The sequence below is a fragment of the Dasypus novemcinctus genome, chromosome X, assembly GCF_030445035.2.
Source record: "Dasypus novemcinctus isolate mDasNov1 chromosome X, mDasNov1.1.hap2, whole genome shotgun sequence".
Classification (NCBI taxonomy): Eukaryota; Metazoa; Chordata; class Mammalia; order Cingulata; family Dasypodidae; genus Dasypus; species Dasypus novemcinctus.
The window spans coordinates 43442001-43464888 of record NC_080704.1 but is presented as its reverse complement, the minus strand read 5'-3'; the positions used below and the strand labels follow the sequence as shown (position 1 = coordinate 43464888).

General features: G+C 36.6%; 1 protein-coding gene across 2 annotated transcripts in view; it reads right to left on the bottom strand.

Moving 5' to 3' along the window:
- Window positions 1-22888, bottom strand: part of SYTL5 (synaptotagmin like 5) — a 287943-nt gene that overhangs the window by 164705 nt on the left and 100350 nt on the right. Inside the window, exon 1 of one of the 2 annotated variants that reach the window (XM_058292188.2) lies at window positions 16049-16174. The exons of the other annotated variant lie outside the window; for it this stretch is intronic. The gene's annotated coding sequence lies outside the window, so the exon portion shown is untranslated. Of the gene's footprint in view, window positions 1-16048; window positions 16175-22888 lie in introns of those variants that run through there. 2 annotated transcript variants of the gene reach the window in all.

Sequence of the window (22888 nt, the reverse complement as noted above, 5' to 3'; positions counted from 1 at the left end):
CTCCCCATATTCCCTTCAAATCCCAATATCCTGTCCCTCTTGATACCCTGCAAAGTATCAAACCTACAATTACTCACCTCTTACAAGTAAGCTTTTAGCTTACTGCTGAACTTTAAGTCCAAGTGCACACCTAAAAAGTAATAATCCAAAATACATGTGTTAAATATCTATCTAAACTGCTAAATTAAAGTTTAACTGCATTTATACTGCTCAAATATTTCTAACTGGTTGCTGATTACTAATAAAAATATTTCCAAGAACAAGCTCACATATTAGACAACACTGATTCTAGAAAAAATCTTAAAAACAGTAAAATCAGAGATGTAAAATAATAAAAATTTTAGAAACAGCCATACCAACAGAGTAGGGATTATAAGTTAAATTGGTGAGCTTTATGTTTCTCTTAGTGTGTCTAATGAAATAATTAGTCTGACAAGTTTGTTTAATTTTAATGGTAATTGTATGCCATAAGAAGTTTGCTTTGAAACAGTTTCAAAGTTGTTTTGGTAAGTTAAACATGAAAGCGATATACAATGTGTTATTTTCTTTGTATTAAGGAAAAAGAAAGTAATTTTGTCCTGAGACAAAAGGACTGGTTATTAAGAAAGAATAAAATGTGGGACAAGACCTGAATGGAAACAAAGTGCAGAAGGTGTGTGGAAAAGGAATTTTTGTGGTTAAAGTTGAGTAAGATTTATTGGGTCTATCTAGAAAGTTTTAAAAGCTATGGTATCAAATAGTATACTGATGCAAAGTTAAAATTTTGTTCATTCCTTGTTAAAGTAACAAGGTTTCTTAAATCATTGGTCCTTCTTAGCAAAAGTTTACAAAGAGCTTTTCTCCCCACTAATCAGTGTACAAAAAAAGTCTCTTTTATCAAAATAGCTTCTTGTACTTTAACCTTATCATTTCCTTGGCTGTTTAAGAAAAAACAAGTCTTATCACTTTTAAAAGAACATAATGTTCAAACCTAACAACTTTTAACATTTTACTTTCTCAAAATCAAATCCTGAAAAATATCTTTTATTTCAATTTCAAACGATTCATTCTTTCACCTTAAGAAAGTGAAGTAATAAAATAGTTGAGTTCATTTGATATAAGTTAAGTGAAAAGTGTTTAGAAAGTGCTATAAAGTTAAAAGGGATTCTTTAACCCTCTGTTAATTAAAGTTGTATGAATAAAAAGTCCATATGAATACTTAAAAGATGTATAGAATTCCTGAAAATTTAACAATGTTCTGGCATAATATTAGATAAAAATATAATGTTATTAATCATGGTTTTAATTATAATTAAAAATGGTATGTATCACAAAAACAACCTCTCTGCCTGGAAATCAAAACAAATACTTTAAGTCATACTTGTCTGATTTACACTGAAAGCTGCCTCAGGGCAGATGCTTTAACTCATACTTGTCCAAGTCACATTGAAAGCTGCCACGGGGTGATATATAACAGAAAGCTATCATAAATTAAAGTAACACACGGCCATATGCTGCTACCCTAAATATTGTTAGTTTGTTATAAAAATTAATATCCAGTTATGTCACTATCACTTTGTTTTAAAACTTGCTAAAGCTTTCTCTAGTATCTCCTTAGGCAAATCAAGCCAGTCTGCATTCATCTTCACATGAAAAGGCAGTGCTTTCTCAAATGGTTTGTATAACCTAATCATCCATCCTGGCCTGGTGACAAAAAATTTGTCTGCATGAAAAACCTGTAGCTATATAACCCTATTTTGTTATATTAATAAAATTATGTTAACCAATAATTCTTTTTACAGAAGCATCAGAAACAATAGTATCTTATCTTAAAAACCTGAAATGAGCAAATAGTTAGGACAAACTGTTAAATCCAAGCTGCTCTGCTGTCAAATTCTTAAATGTTGTTTAGTTGTATAAAACAAAAACGATTACCTTCTGCTGTAATTGATAAAGTACAATATTTTATCATATTAATAAAGGTTGTAATAATGTTGAAATACTAAAAATCCTTCATCCCCCATTTAGCTCAAATATTAAAACTATTGTATGTGTTAATTGGGACAAGTTATTTATGGGAATAAGAGAAACTCCAGCAGGCTGCTTTAAAAAAAGCAGAGAGGGCACTGGCACAAGCTTAAGCAGTAAGGGGGTGAACTCTAATTTACCTTGTAAATTAAATGTAGCCAGCTTTAAGTAAAGTTTGTGGCAGAGGCAACATTCTAAACAAGTACCCTTTGGGTTGTAATCAAAGTTGTGAAAGGGCCAAATTACAATATAGTCCCTTAAGAATAATAAAAACAACAACAACTGTGTGCAGCAAACCACACGCTGTTGCAAGTAAAAGGCTTAACCCATTAGTGTCTGGTCACTCTGAAAACTACCATCCCTTTCCAGGGGTAAATTGTAGATGCTAAAAATAAGACAAGAACAATGAATTATCTTGAATCCCTCTCTGTGGGGAAGAAATCTGTGGAAAAACATCTGAAGTGCCTGCCAGCAGCAACAGGTAACTGTCTATCATATCCCTGCCAACTCCTCTAACACCCCTCTCAAGACTGTTAAAGCAAATACCTTCATGAAGATCCAGAGCCATATCATTGAAACCCAAGAAGCAGCAGAGTGGCTCCACAAGAAAAAGGGACACCATAACTACTGAACCCTGTGTAGCAACACTACCAGCTGCCGGTTGCTCACCAACAGCTCATGGACACCACCCATGAATATACATTGTGCTCACTCCAACAAATGAACATCAGTCCCCTTCTGCTCTCGGAAAGGACAAGGTATACCTTCACTACTACAAACATGAAAATCTTGTAACCAGCCAACTACTATTTGCTGCCTAAAAATGTAAGTACTCTATATAAAATGGCAGCCACCCTACAGCCTAAAATGAAAAGTAATAAAAATTGGTTGTTGCCTATGCCTCAAACTATACAAACAGAGAAAAATAAAGTCATTTTAGCCATACCATGCAGCCTTACTGGATGGAAATCTTAAGTCCATGAAAAAGAAAACTCACCCAAGCATTGTTATGAAACCACAGTTAATAATCTGAACTCTGCTATTCCTGCTAAAACTCTATGTATGTCTGTAAACTCTTCTTATACCTAAACTAATTTTAGTGTCACTCAAACCTCACAGCCTATGGCCCATCAAATAAGTCATATTAATAATTTAATGTAACATTAAAAAATAAATAAAGACAAAAAAGATACCCCATAATAAGTAAAAAAATAATAATCTAGCTACTGACCTAATGTCTGATTGGTTTTCCTCATTATCTTAGCCCTGAATCTCATAGTCGATCCTCATTCTCACCCCACTAATAACCCTTCTTCTTCTAATATCAGCAGGATCATACATTCTCCAAGTTTTAATGCAGTTCATTCCAACAACAGTCCGGAACATCCCCCAGAATCATGTGAACAACCTCCTCCTAATGCAAGAAATTCAATACCAGCCGTTAACCCCTAAAACATAATCTCAATAACTCAATGAAACCCCATTCCTACCCTCAACAGCAGGAAGGAGCCCAAGATAATGACTATAGGAATCAACATGGCTATCCTCATTCATCTCTTATTTTTCTTCACCCTTAAAATCAATCCTTTTACCCAATATAACACCATTACTGATAACATTTCTGCTTCTTCTTTTTGGTCCTTGTCTTTTACAGCTCGTTACTCAATTCATATACCAAATCCTAAAGTCAACAACTCAGGAATACTTAAGTGGTATCTTTCTGTTGCATGAGTGACAATATCAAGCCCTGAAGGAATTGAAACCAAAGCCCACTGGACAGGACAGAAGGGAACTTTTCTCCCCCTCAACAGGAAGAAATAGCCAGATCCAGCCAACATCCCTAATCCCCTCATCTTCCCTTCCTGCCCAGTACTGTATATCCCAATACCCAAACAATACCCTATATATATATATAAACAATATCATATATATATATATATATATATATATATATATATATATATATATATATATAAAGAGTTAGTAATGTTAGAGGTTACCCCTCACTAGGTTTGCAATAATTAATAAGCTGCGACTCAGTTATCCCTTACATGCATTGAGGAAAGTCAAGTGACCCCCTCACCACCACCACCGTAAGCCTACATGTCTGAAGGCACAGGCACTTCCCCAAAGGTTATACAAAGAAACCATGTGGAAACAGGAGTAAAGTGAGTTAGAGACCTTTATTCCCTGCAGATCAAAGGCCACCTGCTCCTTCAGCATTCCAAGAAAATATAGCTCCCTAACCCACTACCTTCAAGCCATACAAAGGAAAATTTTCACCTCTAGGGCTTCCTATTGGCCCCTGCACCTCACTCGGAACCTTGAACCCCTCTCACCGACAATCATTTCCCCACCTAGGAAAGTACTGTATAAATTCATATTCCAACTTCCAGGGGCAGGCTGCAGTCTATTCTTCAGAACCCCTCCATTGGGAGGCTTCCAAATAAACTTTCTGCCTGCAATCATCAGTTTCTGTGTCCCAGTGAGTGTTCGCTTTTCTCTAATAACCCTCTAAGATCAGGAACATGACAAGGATGCCCATTGTCACCATTGTCATTCATCATTGTACTGGCAGTTCTAGCTGGGGCAATTAGGCAAGAAAAAGAAATACAAATCATCCAAATTGTAAAGGAAGTAAAATTTTCTGCATTTGCAGATGACATGATCCTATATATCAAAAACCCAAATCCACAATAAAGCTACTAGAGCAAATAAACAGATCCAGCAAAGTGACAGGGTATAAGATCAACATACAAAAATCAGTAATGTTTCTATATACTAGTAATGAACAATCTGAAGAAGAAAGTAAGGAAAATACTCCATTTACAATTACAACTAATAGAATCACATATTTAGGAATAAATTTAACCAAGGATGTAAAGGACTCGTATAGGCAAAACTATAAAACTTACTGAAAGAAATCAAAGAAGACCTGCATAAATGAAAGGTCATTCCATGTTCATGGATTAAAAGACTGAATATTGTCATCAATTCTACCCAAAGCAATTTGCAGATTCAATGCAATCCCAATAAAAATTCCTATAGCTTCTTTGCAGACATGGAAAAACAAATTATCATATTTAGATGGAAATGAAAGGGTCCCTGAATAGCCACAACCATCTTGAAAAAGAAGAATGAACATGGAAGGCTCACACTTCTTAATTTTAAAACTTATTTTAAAGCTACAATAATCAAATTAACATGGTACTGGCACAAGGACTTATAGACCAAGAAAATTGAATTAATATTTCAGAAATAAAACCTCATAACTACAATGTTGATGGTAGCACAAGATTGTGAATGTAATTTACACCACTGAATTGTATATTTGAATGTAGTTAAAAGGGGGAATTTTAGGTTGTGTATGTTACTAGAGTAAGATTTTTAAAAAAAATTACAGGACTGCAAAACACAAAAAGTGGATCCCATTGTAAACTGTGGAGAATAGTACAATTATAATAATATTGTTTTATCAACTTTAACAAAGTGAATATACTAATGCATAAGTGCTAATAATAGGGAAAACTGTGGTGGGGGTTATGAGAACTCTGTATTTTCTCCATGAATTTTTTCTGTTCACCTAAAACTTCTCTAATAAAAGGAAATAATTTAAAAATCTACACAAACTTAAATATTATACAAGAAAGAATAGGAAGAAATGAGCCAAAATATTAAGTCTATATCTGAGTAGTTATACTGTGGATATAGTTTAATTTCTTCTTCATAATTTTATTTATTTCCATGTTTTTTACAATGTATATACATTACTTTTAAAATCAGCAAAGAAAATATGGCAAGTGTCATTTTTGTCAAAATAATATTCCATAGTGTTCACCTATATGATCATAATTTAGGGTGAAATATGGTAATTCATACAAAGGACTTATTCTAGGAACTAGTACTTATAACCATTCAATAAATATTAGCTACAGAAAAATATATATTCTAGCCAGGTAAATACAGCTTCATAGGTTATGACACACAGTACATATATCCACTGATTTTCATTCTTAGTCACTGAGCAGGAAAAGAACAGCAGTAGAGCCATATAGCCTTGAGGTTAATAAATCTGTTATTAAAGCACTGTTTAATTTACTAAGGCACATTCAGTCAGAAATAAAAATGGAACCAAGGAACAAAGAAAAATGGTTTGGAGACTATATAAACCTTTATGCAATAAACATGTCCAAAACCATGTGCCAAAAACTGTGCTGGATCTAGGGGTATATAGATAAAGAAAGCAGTCTCTGTTCTCACAGAACCTGTGGATTTCTTAGGGGGATGGGCAGAAAAACAGAAAATGTAGTCTTATAAATGCCAATTTTGCCTTTGAGAACACAAAGAAAAGAACAATGAACAAGGGGAAGGTGATCATTCTAGGGTGAGAGGTTGGCAAGTGTAAGAACACATGACTAGTTCAGGGAATAGACCTCTGGGGTGAGAGGTATGCTAGCCCTTAAGGAATTTGGTATCCAAATAAGGCATCTGGACTTTATCCAGTTTTACAAACTGTGTTTTGGGGAACGGTTCCTTAGGAAACACAGCAAGGGAGGCTAAGTGGCTAAGGCTGTGGCACTAACCCTTGCTTCAAACAGAGTGACTTTGCTTTTATTTGTCCCATAAGTTGGATTTCCTGGAAGGATTTTATTTAAAGAAAGAGGTCTGTGACTTTAAAACATCTGAAAACTGTTCCCATGCCATCAAGCTGTTGAATGCTTTTAAGCTGAGAAATAGCACAGTCAGATTTTTAAAGATTAAAGAGAGAGAACAGAGGTCACCCTGACAATGAGGAGGCTGTTGTAGGAGTGCTAGGGAAAGATGAGGAATTAAGGCTGTGGTTGTGGGAAGGAAATATATCTGAGATATTTAACAATGATTTCAATAAGATAAAGCGACCATCTAGATGTGGGTGGTAAGGAAGAGAGAAGAGAGTGGATTTTAGGTTTCTATCATGGGGAATGGCAGTTTCTTTAATTTTAATGTACATAAGAATTACCAAAAAAAAAAAAAGAATTACCAAGGAGGTTTGTCAAAAACAGATTTCTGGAGTCAACCTCCAGAGATTCTGGTACAATAGGACTAGAATAAAGTCTAGGAGTGTTGATGGTAATGCTATTAACAGATATAGAAGAAACAAGACAAAACGGCTGAGAGGGAAAAAATGAATTAATTCCATTTGAGACGTGTTGAGGTCCAGATGCTTATGATGCAAGCATCAACAAGGATCTGTTCAGAAGGGCACTTGAAATATGGAACTAGAGTTGATCAGAGAAGTCTACACTTCTCTCTCTCTCTTTTTTTTTTAAGATTTAGTTATTTATTTCTCTCCCCTTACCCCCCATCCCGTCCCGGTTGTCTGTTCTCTGTGTCTATTTGCTGTGTCTTCTTTGTCCGCTTCTGTTGTTGTCAGTGGCACGGGAATCTGTGTTTCATTTTGTTGCATCATCTTGTGTCAGCTCTCCGTGTGTGCGGCACCATTCTTAGGCAGGCTGCACTTCCTTTCACGCTGGGCGGCTCTCCTTACAGGGCGCACTCCTTGCGCATGGGGCTCCCCTATGCGGGGGACACCCCTGCGTGGCATGGCACTCCTTGTGCGCATCAGCACTGTACATGGGCCAGCTGCACCCGGGTCAAGGAGGCCCCGAGTTTGAAACGCGGACCTCCCATGTGGTAGAAGGACACCCTAACCACTGGGCTAAGTCTGCCGCTACACTTCTCTTAATGAGGCATTAAGTTAAGAATCACTGGTGCTGAGATGTGCCTGAGGCCATACAAGTAAGTGAGATCACCCAGGAACAGAAGAGAAGAGAGGCTGAGGACTGGACCATGAGGAGCAACAATATTTAAAGAATGGACAGAATAGAGAAGATGAAGGAAGAGACTGAGGAGGCATGATCAACAGAGTGGGAGAACCCCTTGAAACCCATGGGAATTCTGAAGAGTCTTCAACATTCCAGCCTGAATGGAGCACAGGTCCTTTACACAAGGATCGAAGTGAGTTAGCATTGAAAAGTAAGCAGAAATATCTTCATACATAGGAAATGTGTGGTCAGATAGCTTTTACATGTTCAGGGCCCTGAGAAAACATTTTATGAGTAAGTAGCATGGAGGCTGTTATAAGAAGATGCAATATTCTACCCCCAAGTTTGGCTAACCACCATCTAACTCCAATTAATCAAGCTCTCTATGTGGATTGCAGATTACTCCTGTATTGTTTCCAAGGTCATTGTAGACAATGATCTAGCTGAGAAGACACTTAGGTCCTTTGTGGAAGTTCTAAGTTCAAAATCCAAGCTTTGCCACGTACTGTGTTATAGAGGCCAAGTTACTTAACCTCGCTGAACCTCAGTTTCTTCATACATAAAGTGGGAATTATAATAACCACCTTGTGGGGTTTCTGGGAAGATCAAAAGGAACTGCTAATGCAAAATAGCAGCTAGCACAGTCCATATCACACACCCCCTTTTTTTTTTCATTTGAAATGATGGAATTCCTTAAATGTCCAATGCAAAGCCAAAGAGAATTGATTGTATATTTTATATTATCCAAGTCATATCACTAATTATACATGTCATATTATCCATGATGCATCATATTTTATATTGGGTTATATAATTTCTTCTCCATTGTTATACTTGTCTTGATGCCTTTTCCTTATGGCTCATGGTTATAATGATAGTAAACAGTTACATAACACTAATTATATGTAAGTTCCAGGCACTGTTCTAGGTCTTGGTTTATGTACATTAACTCACATCAATCCTTTAAGTTTGTTGCTTTTATTACTACCATATTACAGATAGAGAAAGCAAGGCAGAGAGAGGTTAAATAATTCATCCAAATTCTCACAGGTAGTAAGTAATAGAGTCAAGATTCAAACTAAAGCAGTCTACTTCTAGTGAATTTGTTCTTGACCACTATGCTGTGCTATAAAATAAAAAATATGTGTGTGTGTGTGCATGTATATCTGTATGTATTACATGTATACACACATAAGAATATAACACGATATATATATAACATAACACATACATACTAATATAATATAATGTAATGTAATGTAATATAATATAATATAATGTAATATAATATAATATAATATAATATAATATAATATAATATAATATAATATAATATAATATAATATAATTTTGCTGGGTCAATCTTATACCAGTGCTTCTGCTTTTGAGGGTGGAAATTTGTATGCGTTCAAGGACTGTACAAAGATGTACAGCTGGGCAGACAGGCACATTTGAAAAATGAAAGCCAGAGTGGTGAATGTGGATTCTTTTGTTCCTGAGAATAGTGGTCTCTAAGGCAGTGCTATTCTAAATGTGGTTCATGGAATGGTGCTAGCCCACTAGTAGCTAGTTAATTGTCTGAAAAAATAGATGTACAGAACTTGAGAGTGTCAATTTGACATGGATGTGGCACTGAGATGTGTAATTTAGTGGATTCATCTAGTTAACATTGTATGCTACGGAAGTATTAGTTTGAGGGGGCTTTGAAAATTAAAACCAAAAATCTGTTTATTTACCCTAGATAGTTTGGGACACATCACTATAAGGTGATTATTATTATATTTTCTTTTAATGGCCCTCAAATTAGGTATTCCCTCTACCAAGAACAAACCCTGAAGGTCTGAACATCATGCTTTATGATGATAAATAGTGCAGAAAGGATGCAAGATATGACATTGGAGCAGCTTCCCCTGACTGAAAAAGGAAATAAAATTCCAGCAGTGTTCAGGGTGTGGAGAGAATCAGAGGGGAGTGAGGTTAGGACAGGCCCAGGTGTGTCTTGTTCCAGCTAGCAAGAATGGAGGAGCCAAGCTGCGGAAGGGGGAATTGGCAATGGTTGTGAGAACGTGAAGTGCTGAGACCAGTAGACTTAAGAGTCTTGAGTAGTAATGAAGGGCCCACAGAACACATGGCCATCTTGATCAAAGATCATCAATAGAGGATTGTAACCAGTGAGATGCTAGGGACAAGGCCAGATCAGTGACAGCATCACATACCAGTACAGGTTGCATGAGCCTGGGAACAAGGGGAAAGGTAGAAATTTGGACAGCAGGAAAAGATAGCCCTGGAAGATGCTTTTCAAATTTATTTAACATGATCAAGGTGATCCTGGCATAGGGTTGTAGTTAAGAGCAAGGGTTCTGGTTCAAATCTAGGCTCTGGAACTTTGTCAGCTGTGCGATCTTGGGGACATGACTGAACCTCGCATGCCTTGGTTACATGTAAAGCACCTGAATAGTTCTTGAGTCAAGGTAAGACCTCAGAGAGTGTTAGTGGTTGCCGTTATTGTTGGTGGAAGTATTGGACCTACACTTCATGTTTGCTGAGTTTGCTGACCTAGGCTCAATAATTTTCTAAATATAATCAAATATTGCCACTGGATTTTATATGAGTTGTTCAGGAACCTACTCTGCAGGCCTGGGCACAGTAAGACGTAGTTTTGTCCTATTGTGCTTAAGCATAAAGCTAAATGTATAACCATTACTCCTGAGAACAAGGAGAGAGTCCAACAGGAGTCCACTCGAAAGAAAATCAAGAGCTGTTTGGTTTGTTGTTTATAGTATATCTGCCTTAGAAAAATAACCGTTTTGTATTTGGAGCTCAAACTCAGTAATAGCCAACAAAACAAATCAGATGACAGCAGTGAATAGTTTGAAGCAGCTTAAATTCTTCCTTCTTGAGTGTGACCAATGTAAACAGAACCCTAGTATTTTTTTCTGTTACTGACTAGATTTCTTTGCAGTTCAGATCAATCATATTTCCCCTGTGCCCTTCTCTCAATTAAAGGACAATGATTTTTCTCTCCCATAATGGATTTTAATACATATATGGTCCTAGTCAAAGTATGCAACTTAAAAATTGTATATCTGTCTGTGGGCCCAGACTTCTTTGGCTATATCATTATTTGTTGAAAATTGGAAAAAAACATGCCTATGTTTCTTAGTCCTCTGCTGCTTTGTTTGAAAGCTCAACGTTGATATCATAGCATGTGATTTTAATGAAATTAATTTTTTAAAAAATTAAATCATAGCATAATTTCACAACAGAAGGCTGAAAACTATTGCTGTCCATACATAGTTCTTGGAAGGATATATTCATTTATTTGTCTACACTGACACTTGAATTAAATAATTATGCTTATTGCTAGTTCTCCTGGTTTGTGTTTACCAACTGGGCTGTTGCTTAACTTTCATTTTTATCATCTAGATAAAAGTATTTTTAGATTTAAAATCTAATTTTGAATGCTGAGACATCATTTGTTGTCTACATTCGAAGTCTGACTTCTCCACAAACACACACACACATTTACCTCCCACCCCATCTCAACTATATATTCTGGAAAATTCTGCCAGTTTTATTCTTAAAAACACATTGTTGGCGAGAATGATTTTTAAAACTATATTGTTTAGTCTTGAGAATTTTGCTGGCTTTAAAGTGAGATATATCTGAAAGTGAGTTCTTAATTCATTTTCTTAATTTTTCTCCTAGTTCTCATTCTCTTTTGGAAATATTTTCTGACTGCACAACACCAAAATGAAAATGGCCACTGAAGACTATTTACATGAACCACAAACCCTTAAATGAATTGAACATGTTCTTAATGTAGGAACACAGTGTTTCCTGGCATTTGGTTAAAAAGATTAAATCAAATTAGCCTGCATAAGTCAACTGTTACAAGTTCTGGAAACTGCTAAATTAAACTTTAATGAGAGTTACAAATGGCACCATGCCTACTTGGAAATAAATAAGGTTATTAAGGGTTCAGTGATGGTAAGTCTGATTTTAATCTTTTTATTCAGTGAAGAAGAAAATGAAGTAAAATCCTATTAATTTTTTGTAGCTGATATTGCTTAGAGAAAAGTCAGTAAACTAACATTAGAGAACATTTAAATGAATAAGAAGTAGTTAAAATAGGAAATGAAATTAGAACAGCAACTACAGAAATTGAACCTGAACTTTTAAAATGTTAGCAAATACAAATAAATATGGAAATTCACCCACCCAAAGAAAATACCCTCATGGCCAGCAGAAGCAATGAAGCACAGTGTAAAGCAGCTGCCATTTTACAGTATAATATTCTGTCTAAGAAATAGCATCAGTATGTGAGACCTTCAATGTTCAGACAAAGAATCATGGATGAGAAACTCACACTCTTCTTGTATAGCATCGCTGTATATTGGGTTATTTAGTGTAACTCTTACCTAAGTAATTTTTATGTACTATGAAAAAACATCAGGTATTTAATACCATTTGTCGAGGAAACATGCAACATGTAACAGCAACCCCAGGATTCCAGAGTCTGCTCTTCTAACCAGGTACTAGAACACAGAGGTGTTGAGATGTTAGCACTAGATGATCCAGAATTTAGGCTCTGGTGCTGGACTGCATGGGTTTGAAACTTGCCTCAATTATCAATTAAAATATGTGTAAACTTTATAATCCTCAGTTTATTCTTCTGTAAAATGGAACGATAAAGTTCATCGTTATCATATCTATTTCCTGGAGGTCTTGTGAAGGTTAAGTGAGCTAAAACATGTAAAGCACTAATAAAAGTCCTTGGAATATTCTAAGTCATATTATTTCTGCCTCCTTAACATGAAAAAATCCGCATCTGAAGTGAAGTAGTTCATGTTAGCAAAAATGCAAACTCTGGACAATGATCCTGTATATTGAGAGAAGTGGCCTTCTAAGGTCCTTGCACCCTGAAATGCTATAAGCCTATGTTTGTTAAAGAAAGGGATTTCTAGAATACTGAGGATAGATGAGGCTGCTTTCTTAAATTTTGGATATTTGGATGCTGACATTTTTATTCCATGACATATTTAACTATTTCAGGACACAAAAGGACAAACTATCATCTTTTTTTAATCAAGAAATTTGTCCACATCTTTGAGCTATACGTGGTTGTGCAGAGTGTTCATACTTCCTCCGTTTGCATTTGCATACTCAGTTATGCCCTCAGATGCCAGGATCACTCTTGATCTGAGAGTCACAAGGGATCTATGAGTAGGAACTACTATTACACCCATTTTACAGATAAGGAAACTCAGAAACAGAGAAGCAAACTAAATTCCCCAGGGTCACACAGCTGATAAGTAGAAGAGCCAGATTCACACTCAGGCAATCTGGTTGTAGAGTCTATGCTCTCAATCCTTACACTATATTGCCTTAGTAGCTAAGAGCTAAGACGTGGGCTCTGGGTGCCTACTCCTGAGTTACTCTTCCAATAACAAATTTTACTTTAATATGTAATTATAGCAAGTATTTATATAGTGAGTCACATTTTAAAATGATTTCACCTCTATGATCTTATTTGTTCCTTGTGATAACTGTGTGTGATCTGATGAGAAGGAGAAAACTCAGGCTCACAGAGAGATAAAGTACAGAGGAGGCAACGAGTAGTATAATCAGAACTTAAACTGGTTCCTTGGCTACCAAATCCTGTGTTTTTTCCACCACCCCCATGATGCTGTTCCCTAAGGCCATTGGACGTGGAATTTCTGACGGAGGTGGAGACTGACCAAAACCTTGAATTCTAGGTACCTCTTGGACCGAAAGCCTGTATAAAGAAGAAAACAGTATAAAAGAAAAAATAACAGAAAAGAAAGGTGGGAAAGGTTGGCTGTGATACACAGTATGATGAAAGAAATGAAAGGACTGGGTAGTGGGGGAGAAGAAGCAATACTTCATTCCAGGTTAGGATGGGCATAACTCTTTTCCTAAGAAGTACATTTTCAAACATACAGGAGAGTTGAAATAATAGAACATGGAAACATCTGATCACCTTCCCCCTATATCCAACAGTTGTTAACATTTTGCCACATTTGTTTTCTTTCTTTATATTAAGTTGAACCACGTGAATTTGCCTTTTTTGTTGGTCAAAATGGTCGAATATCAGAAATTTCATATGATTTAACCTAATATATAAACACTTAATTTTTTTTGCTGAATTACTTGAAAGTTGCACTTCACCGCTGCATGTATCATCATGCATATCCTAAGAATAAGAACAATCCATCAGCTATGTGGGACCTAAGTCCCTTCTCGATTTAGAGGTGGAGTGGACATCACCATCCCAGGGTCCACAGGATGGAGGAATAAAATATAGATTAGAGTGGGTGCACTAATATTCTACTATAGAACTATTGTGACTAGCAATGGAAGAAATTGTATCATTGATGTGGAGACAGTGGCCACGGTAGTTGCTGAGGACAGGGAGAGGGAAGAAGAGATGTGATGTAGAGGCATTTTTGGGACTTGGAGTTGTCCTGAATGATTTGTAGGGACAGATGCAGGACATTATATATCCTGCCATAACCCACTGAATGGACTGGGAGAGAGTATAAAGTACAATGTAAACTATTATCCATGTAGTGCAGCAGTGCTCCAAAACGTATTCACCAAATGCAATGAATGTGCCACAATGATGAAAGAGGTTGTTGATGTGGGAGGAGTGGGGGTGTGGGGAGTGGGGTATGTGGGAACCTCTTATATTTTTTAATGTAATATTTTGTGTGATCGATGTATCTTTAAAAAAAAGATGATAAATAAATAAATATGATTAGCTAAATGTTTACATATGCTGGCAAAGTAGTCCTAACATGCACCATAGTATAATAGAGCTTTGCTAAAACAAACTGCTTATTTCACATAAAAAACATTTCCTTTTCCTTCCCTTAACATAGTAAATAATCAGGGAACTAGTTTAGATAATGACACAAAATGTAACTTCAGGAAACAAAGAGGTAAAAAACCAATAATTTTATTGTCTAAATCTCTCAGAAAACTTTATCAAACTTTAATAAATTGAATGACGTACAGCAAATCCCCCAACATAGGCTAGCAGAGAATTTCAGGAAATCATTAGAATATAGAATAACCATGATTCAAAAGCTAAACGCCCCCAAAATTTTTTTCTCATCTTTTCCCTTACCCTTTTCCATGATAGAAGCTACCTATACATAAACGTGCATGTATAAATGTGTCCATGTGTACATATACTGAGGGATGTAGGGACCTGTTTTAAGGTCTTCACTAGACTCCAATTGACTGATTTCATGTGCTTGATGCATAGGGTATGACTTTCAACAATCTTGAGTTTAAGCCACTGTCTAAACTATATATAAACAGTAATATAAAGTGAAAAAAACCCCACTCAATTCTGCTTAAAAGATTAGGATGTCAGTAGTATTTTAAAATGCATTCTCATAAATACATAATATTTACTACTTAGTTGCTTCAAATAGATAACTCCGTTTTTTTGCCAAGCATATAGTTGGATATATTATGTTGCAAAATATGTTTCATTTAAATGAGGAAGCATATCATTGCTGATTAAAACAATCTAGCTAATTTTAAAGAGAAATGAAAAAATCCTTTTACAATGTATATTCATATTCACAGTCAATATCTCATCTCCCCATGGTGTTGAAAATATAATTCATGTTGAAATTAGTTCAGCATTTTTGGACTTTAGTAATCCTTCTACTGACTACATAGCCGTACTGGATATTTAACAATATCAGGAATGGAACCAAATTCAAAACAATTCAGCATTGCTAAATGAAATATCTGAGTTTTATGATAAATGAAAGAAATTCAGAGCAAGAGACAGTCTGTCTTATACACAGAGCTGTGAAAGATTTTGGCAAAGTGACACACTACCTCTGCTCTGAACTTCACCTCTTTATGCCACTGGGATACATATTTGTTCCTGGAGACATTCATTGTTCAGCAGGTTCTAATATAATGCTTAACCTAGTATGGTAAATTAAGTGCTAATAACAATAACATTTATCTTTACTTCCCTGCCCAGTCCTTCAAATTTATAGCAGTCTAATGGTTAAAACAACCCTTCTTTATATATTCCTCCTGTTATTCTTTAATTATAAATTTCCATATCAAGTGGTGGAAGGAAATTTTTTTTTCTGATCAGCAACCTCATTTCCCCAAACATAAAATAAAAAAGTCACAAAACCTTATGTCACACTGCAGATCCCCAAACACATTATTCTTACCTCAATCTGAAGGTTAGAACACTTTTATAGTCTCAGTTTTCTTTTCTTTCAGACCCAAACTGTAAAACGCTGGACTACTTGACCCTCACGGAGTGTGGGAGCAGGAACCTGAAAAACCAGCCTCTCGCGTTTCTACAATCTGTTTACACATTGAACACACCCAGTAGCACAGCATAATGTTTATCTGTGGTGGACAGCTATCCAAGAAGCAGACAATAGCTCCATAGCTGAGCTTTCAAAACGGAATGCTTCTGTAGATCAGCAGGGGAAAGGTAATAGTTGTTTCGTCCTTTATGGAATATTTAAGAAGGTTTTTGACATAAGATATTTTTTACACCAATGTTTTAAAAGGATGCATTCTTTTAATATCTTCTCTTACCCTTGAAAAACTCTATTCTTAAAGGATCTGAGAAAAATATATGTAACAATTAACACATATATGTGCCAGACACTGTTGCAAGTGCTTCACTTATATCATCTACTGCTATTCTGAGAGTGTATTAGGTATGTAGTATTATGCTTGTATTACAGATGTGCAAACTAAGTATGTTGCCACAGAGTCACCCAGTTAGTAAATGTTAGAGCCAGAAGCTAAACCCAAGCATTCTAACACCATAATCTACTAATCTAACTATGACACTGCACTGTATATATATGACTTTTAGAAGATTATTGCATAACAGCTGAGATATGGATGCTCAGCTGAACATTAAATGAAGGAGGTTTTCCTAAGGTCTCTACTTTAAAGCATTTTTAGTTGGAGTACATGGAATTTCTAGAAGATTATTTCCCCAAGACCAATCATTTAGGTTACCATAGCCAGGATCCTTTTTAGTAGCTGTTTGGCCCTTTGGATTCCAGGAGAATTGAAAGAAAGAAGAGGCTAGTTTCAAGTACCAAGGAAAATTATCTATTTATTGTTCAGAGTCATGGAAGAAAAGCCAATAAAACACCTTTATTTTTTTTTAAAGATTTATTTATTTATTTCTCTCCCCTTCCACCCCCCACCCCGGTTGTCTGTTCTCTGTGTCTGTTTGCTGCGTCTTCTTTGTCGGCTTCTGTTGTTGTCAGCAGCATGGGAATCTGTGTTTCTTTTTGTTGCATCGTCTTGTTGTGTCAGCTCTCTGTGTGTGCAGCACCATTCCTGGGCAGGCTGCACTTCCTTTCGCGCTGGGCGGCTCTCCTTATGGGGCACACTTCTTGTGTGTGGGACTCCCCTAAATGGGGACACCCCTTCGTGGCACTGCACTCCTTGTGCACATCAGCACTGTGCAAGGGCCAGCTCCACACAGGTCAAGGAGGACCGGGTTTTGAACCGCAGACCTCCCATGTGGTAGACAGATACCTAACCACTGGGCCAGGTCTACCGCATAAAATACCTTTAAAAAGTTTCAAAGTTGCATGTTTGGTTCCATGTGTTTCTCTGATTAGATAATTCCTACTGATATGCCTTCAAGTATGCTATTTCTTTGGCCATCTCCAAACTGCTAAACCTATCTAGTGAGCTTTTAATTTCAGCTACTGCAATTTTAAGTTCTAAAATTTCTATTTAGTTATTTTATAGTTTCTATTTCTCTGCTAAAATATCCTGTATGTTCACTCATTAAGACTATAGTTGCCTTTAATTATTTGAACATATTTGCTTTTGTTCTTTGAATATATTATAATAGTTGATTTAAAGTCTTTGTCTACTGAATCCAAAAACAGCACTTGGAGTTTTTCTACTGACTTCTTTTTTCTTGACTCTAGGTCACATTTCCTGTTTCTTTACATATAGAATAATTTTTATTGAATACTGAGAGGATGATACCTTGTAGAGACACTGGGTTCTGTTATCTTCCTTGAAAGAGTGTTGATTTTTATTCTAGTAGGCAGTTCAGTAAGATTGGTTTCATTCTTTGTTCAGATATATATGCAGAAAGCCTAAGATCTTTCCCAAGTCTAACTTTTTTAGGGGACCCAACCTTCCAACTCTGTTTCCCTTGCAGATCTTGTCAGCCCTGGATTTTAGGCCTTTTTAGGGTGGGTCTAGCATAGGTCTTACATTAGGGCATGGTCTATACTCCTAAACTTCTGGTTTCTTGGTAGACACCCAGGGTATTAACAAGGTATTATCATTGTCTCTTCACATTGAGTTCCAACATCCCCCAAGATTGGTCAACTGATAAAATCTCCATTCTTCTCATAACACTGTAGGAGATATACTCTCATCATCTTTAAGAAGGCCAACTCTGTGAACATACAGTCCAGTCCTCAGCCAAGGATTATTGGAAAACCTCCAACTGGTTATTGAAGTTCCTGCTTTGTATAGCTCCCTCTTCTCTGATGCCCTTTCTCACAAATCCCAGCAGCTTCAGGTCTTCTGTACTCTGATTTCTGCCTCCTCAGGAACATTATATTCTGCCTGGTATCCAGCTCACTGTGCCATTTAAAAATTTTCCCTAGGCTAAGAGCTGGAGTGATGGTTGAGCTCACCTTGTGTGTTTCCTTTCTCTCAGGAATCATTGTGTTGTGCTCCTTGTTATGCAGTGCCCCAAAACAGCCACAGTAATAAGGTTTTGCAGTATCTCCACTTAAAAAGCATTTCCAAAAACTTTAGACAACATAAAACTGGACTGATATTATACTGAATTAATTAATAGACATTCAATGGATGCCTACATCATTCGTAAGAAAAAATACTGAAACATTGATTACTAAGCGTAATTTAAGATATAAATGCTTGCAACTTATTTCTATATAATACAAAGAGGCGGTATCTTTGGGTCTTTCATTGAACATATTCATGTATGCCACACTAAGAAGCTACATAAACAATATGTGTGGCTGAATAAATCTGGGTTAGTTGTATTTATGAGCTTCAGTAATCTGATAAAATGACAGGCAGCTCAAAATTATGGACTCCTTAGTTTTCTTTGTGAAACAGATGTGAGTTTGCTTAAAAGTTATAATTTATGTACATGAATGACACTCTACTAGGGGTCTCAGGATAATGAGATGGGTTTTTCCTGATTAAGGGGGAAAGTGCTTCAGTTCTGAAGTAAAGTGAATTTTTGTTTCAGAATTGGAAAGAGCATGTGGAATCACAGCTGGACAGATGTAGAAAGCTATATTCTCAGAAATGGAATTTGAAAAGGACACAAATAGGCATTAAAATTTTCTGAAGTGGGCTACATTTTGAGGGGTCTACTCATGAGATTTGCGGAAAAAGCTTGCCGTTCCCTTAGCATAAAAAATATTGAATTCAATCCTAAAATTTTGTTTTATCTCTGTGAAAGATACAAAGTTTGTGGGAGTATTGTTCAGCTCTTACATAGAGTCTGTGAAAGGAAGTATTCTTCATTTATTCTAGGTTCCTATGATTGCTGTAACAATTTACCACAATCTTGGTGGCTTAAATAATGCATTCGTATTCTCTATAGTCCTGGAGGCAGAAGTCTGAAATGAGTTTCACTGGGTTACATTCTTCGTAATTAGCCCAAAAGGCAGCTATTCTGTACCTCACCAAAACAACTTTCTATGCTTTGTTCTAATTTGATCATGACCTTGATTATTCTCTTTAAAATAAAGGCGAAAATAAATGTTCCATGTTTATGAATGTTTATTTAAATATTTACTGCATTGTTTTTGATAACTAGGTAGAGAACATATAAATATCGATGTTCTCAGGATCCCATAATCCTATCTGAAATGCTCAAATGTCCTGGCAACTTTTGATTTTTGCCTTCCCAAAATTGAATACTCAAAGAAAAATTAAACAAAATAAAATAATACTTCACAATATATTTTGTACTTGAAACTGTCACCTGGAAAGTTACAAAGATTTATTCTTTCACTTTATTAAAAGAGAAGTGCTAGAAATAATTAAGGTTTTTAAAGTATGTTTTACTGTTGATGACTTACACAGAAAATCTCTCAAATTAAAAGTGGTATACAGGGAGTGGATGTGGCTTAAGCGGTTCAGTGCCTGCCTCCCACAGGGAAGGTCTGGGGTTCGGTTTCTGGTGCTTCCTGAAAAAACAAAAACAAACAACAAGCAAAACAAATGCAAAAAAAAAAAGCTCAGGGAAGCTTAAGTGGCTCAGTGGTTGAGCACCAGTTTCAATCCCCAGCCCCTGGTACCTAAAAAAAAAAGAGGTGTTCAGACTTCTGCAGGTTATATATGAATAGGGAAAATGGTATTAACATAGACATTTCGGAAGCTGTATCTTGTATGGAAAGTTCCTAGAGATCTGTTAGTGCCCTCGCTGTCAATGTATTTCTAATGATCAGGTACCTGGTTGTCACCAGCTTTCACAGATGGTTTAGACACCAAAACTTAGTGTTAACCATCAAGATTTCAATCATTATTTTTAAGTTTGGTCTCAACCTTACAGAATTAATTTGATCTGGCATCTTCTAGATAGGTGCTTTTCAACTGAGGATATACCTCCAACTCATCTACAGAGTTTATTAAATACAGATGTGTAGGACCTATTCCAGACATTGAAAATAGTCAAAATGATTATGCTTATAAAAATTTGGTTCTAAGCTCTTTTATTTTTGATTTATTATACTTATTTGGTTACGAGAGAAAAAAAACAAAAACATATTTCCTCTTCATTGGCATTACTCTCATCATTTTCACTTGTGAAAATTATCAATATTAAGTTAATCACAGCCATTTAAAGTTTCTACCATCTTTTTTTAAAGATTTATTTATTTATTTATTTCTCTCCCCTCCCCGCCCCCCCACCCTGGTTGTCTGTTCTCTGTGTCCATTTGCTGCGTCTTCTTTGTCCGCTTCTGTTGTTGTCAACAGCACGGGAATCTGTGTTTCTTTTTGTTGCGTCATCTTGTTGTGTCAGCTCTCCGTGTGTGCAACACCATTCCTGGGCAGGCTGCACTTTCTTTCACGCTGGGCGGCTCTCCTTACAGGGCGCACTCCTTGTGTGTGGGACTCCCCTACGCGGGGACACCCCTGCATGGCAGAGTACTCCTTGTGCGCATCGGCACTGTGCATGGGCCAGCTCCACATGGGTCACGGAGGTCCGGGGTTTGAACCGCGGACCTCCCATGTGGTAGACGGACACCCTAACCACTGGGCCAAGTCCACCGCCAAAGTTTCTGCCATCTTTGGAGAGTTTTGATTTTACTCTGATGTGTCCCAGAAGGCTCTGCAATCAGCTACAGGCCAGAGTTCTTGCTTTCCACAAACCACGAGTGTCTCAGAGGCCCAAGGAAAAGGACAATACTTCAAAGAATAGGTTCCTGGGTAAGGGTTCTGATGTCAGTACATAAACAATAGGCCATGTCGGTGGACACAGTGAGAATTTCCAAAACGCCTTAGTTGAGAACAGATGGTTCAAGAAGCAGCTATCTCAATATGCAATGGTTCACGCCATGATGTGAACCATTGTCTATGAGGTGCAGAGGTGCCCAAAGATGTACTTACCAAATCCAATGGATGTGTCATGATGATGGGAACGAGTGTTGTTGGGGGGGGGAGAGGGGGGGTGAGGGGGTGGGGTTGAATGGGACCTCACATATATATTTTTAATGTAATATTATTACAAAGTCAATAAAAAAAATAGAAAAAAAATATGCAATGGAACAAGACTTGGGTTACCAAATCCAAAGACCTGTGCAATGAAGTTAGGCCTTTACTCCTAGCCTATTCAGCCATCCCCAGATAAGACAGAAGGGAAAGTTATTGAGCGAGAGTTGTGGAGGAGGGCTCTCCTAGAAATCCAAGACCTGCATATTGAAGAGTTTAGCTTTTTTCTCCCAGAGGAAAACATTGATCACTTTCTATCACCTGTCCTTTTTTCTCAGGGTATAGTGAAGAGGTGAAGAGAGCTGGTCTCTCTTCTCTGAGGTGCTACTCAGTGGCCACATGAACCTGGGAGAATTGACATCTATCTCAGGAACCTGGCTGTAAAATGGAGAAAATTTAAAATAAATCCCTATGTTTCAGTAAGAAGATATGGAATTGGGACACATAAGATCTGCATGTATGGATCTTGAAGACATTATGCTGAATGAATTGTAAACCAGACGCAAAAGGACAAATATTGTATAGTCTCATCAATATGAACTAAATATAAAGAATAAACACATGGAGTTAAAAAGTAGAGTATATATTATTATGAGTTAAGAGGAGGGTTGAGAAAACCTACTGATGCTTAAAGTATGTAGAAATTTTAATTTACTCAACTAAAATTGTGGAAATGGATAGAGTTGATGGTAATACATTATAGTGAGTAGCAGCTGGTTTATAAATTGTGGCTGAAAAAGTCTGGGGAAGTAAATGTCAATTGAAAGTGAGCTAGAGAATAATCTAGGGACTGAATAACGCAGTGAACCCAGAGGTGGATGAAAATGTTGGTTGATGGTGTAGATGCAAGAGTGTCCTTCTGTGGAATGGTGGTGGCAATGTGGAGAAGGATGGGAAAAGTACAATTGGTGTGACCTATGGACTGTGGTTAACAGCAATACTGTAATATTCTTGCATCAACGACAAAGATGTACTGTGTTGATAATAGAGTTATGGAAAAAGTGTGCCAAATGTACACTTTGGACCTTGGTTGGTGATAACAGTCTGATGATATTATCTCATAACCTGTAACAAATGTTCCACCACAGTGTGGTGTGTTGGTGAAAGGGATGTTGTATGGGGATTCTACACAGGTGCATGATTGTTTTGTAAGCCCACAACCTCTGTAATGAAAAAAAATATTTTTAAAAATAGGGTGGTTTGGAGGAAAATACACCAAATATAAGATATGGACTATAGTTACTAGTAATATTTTGAGGATGCTCTTGCATAGTTTGTAACAAATGTATCACAACAATGGAAGG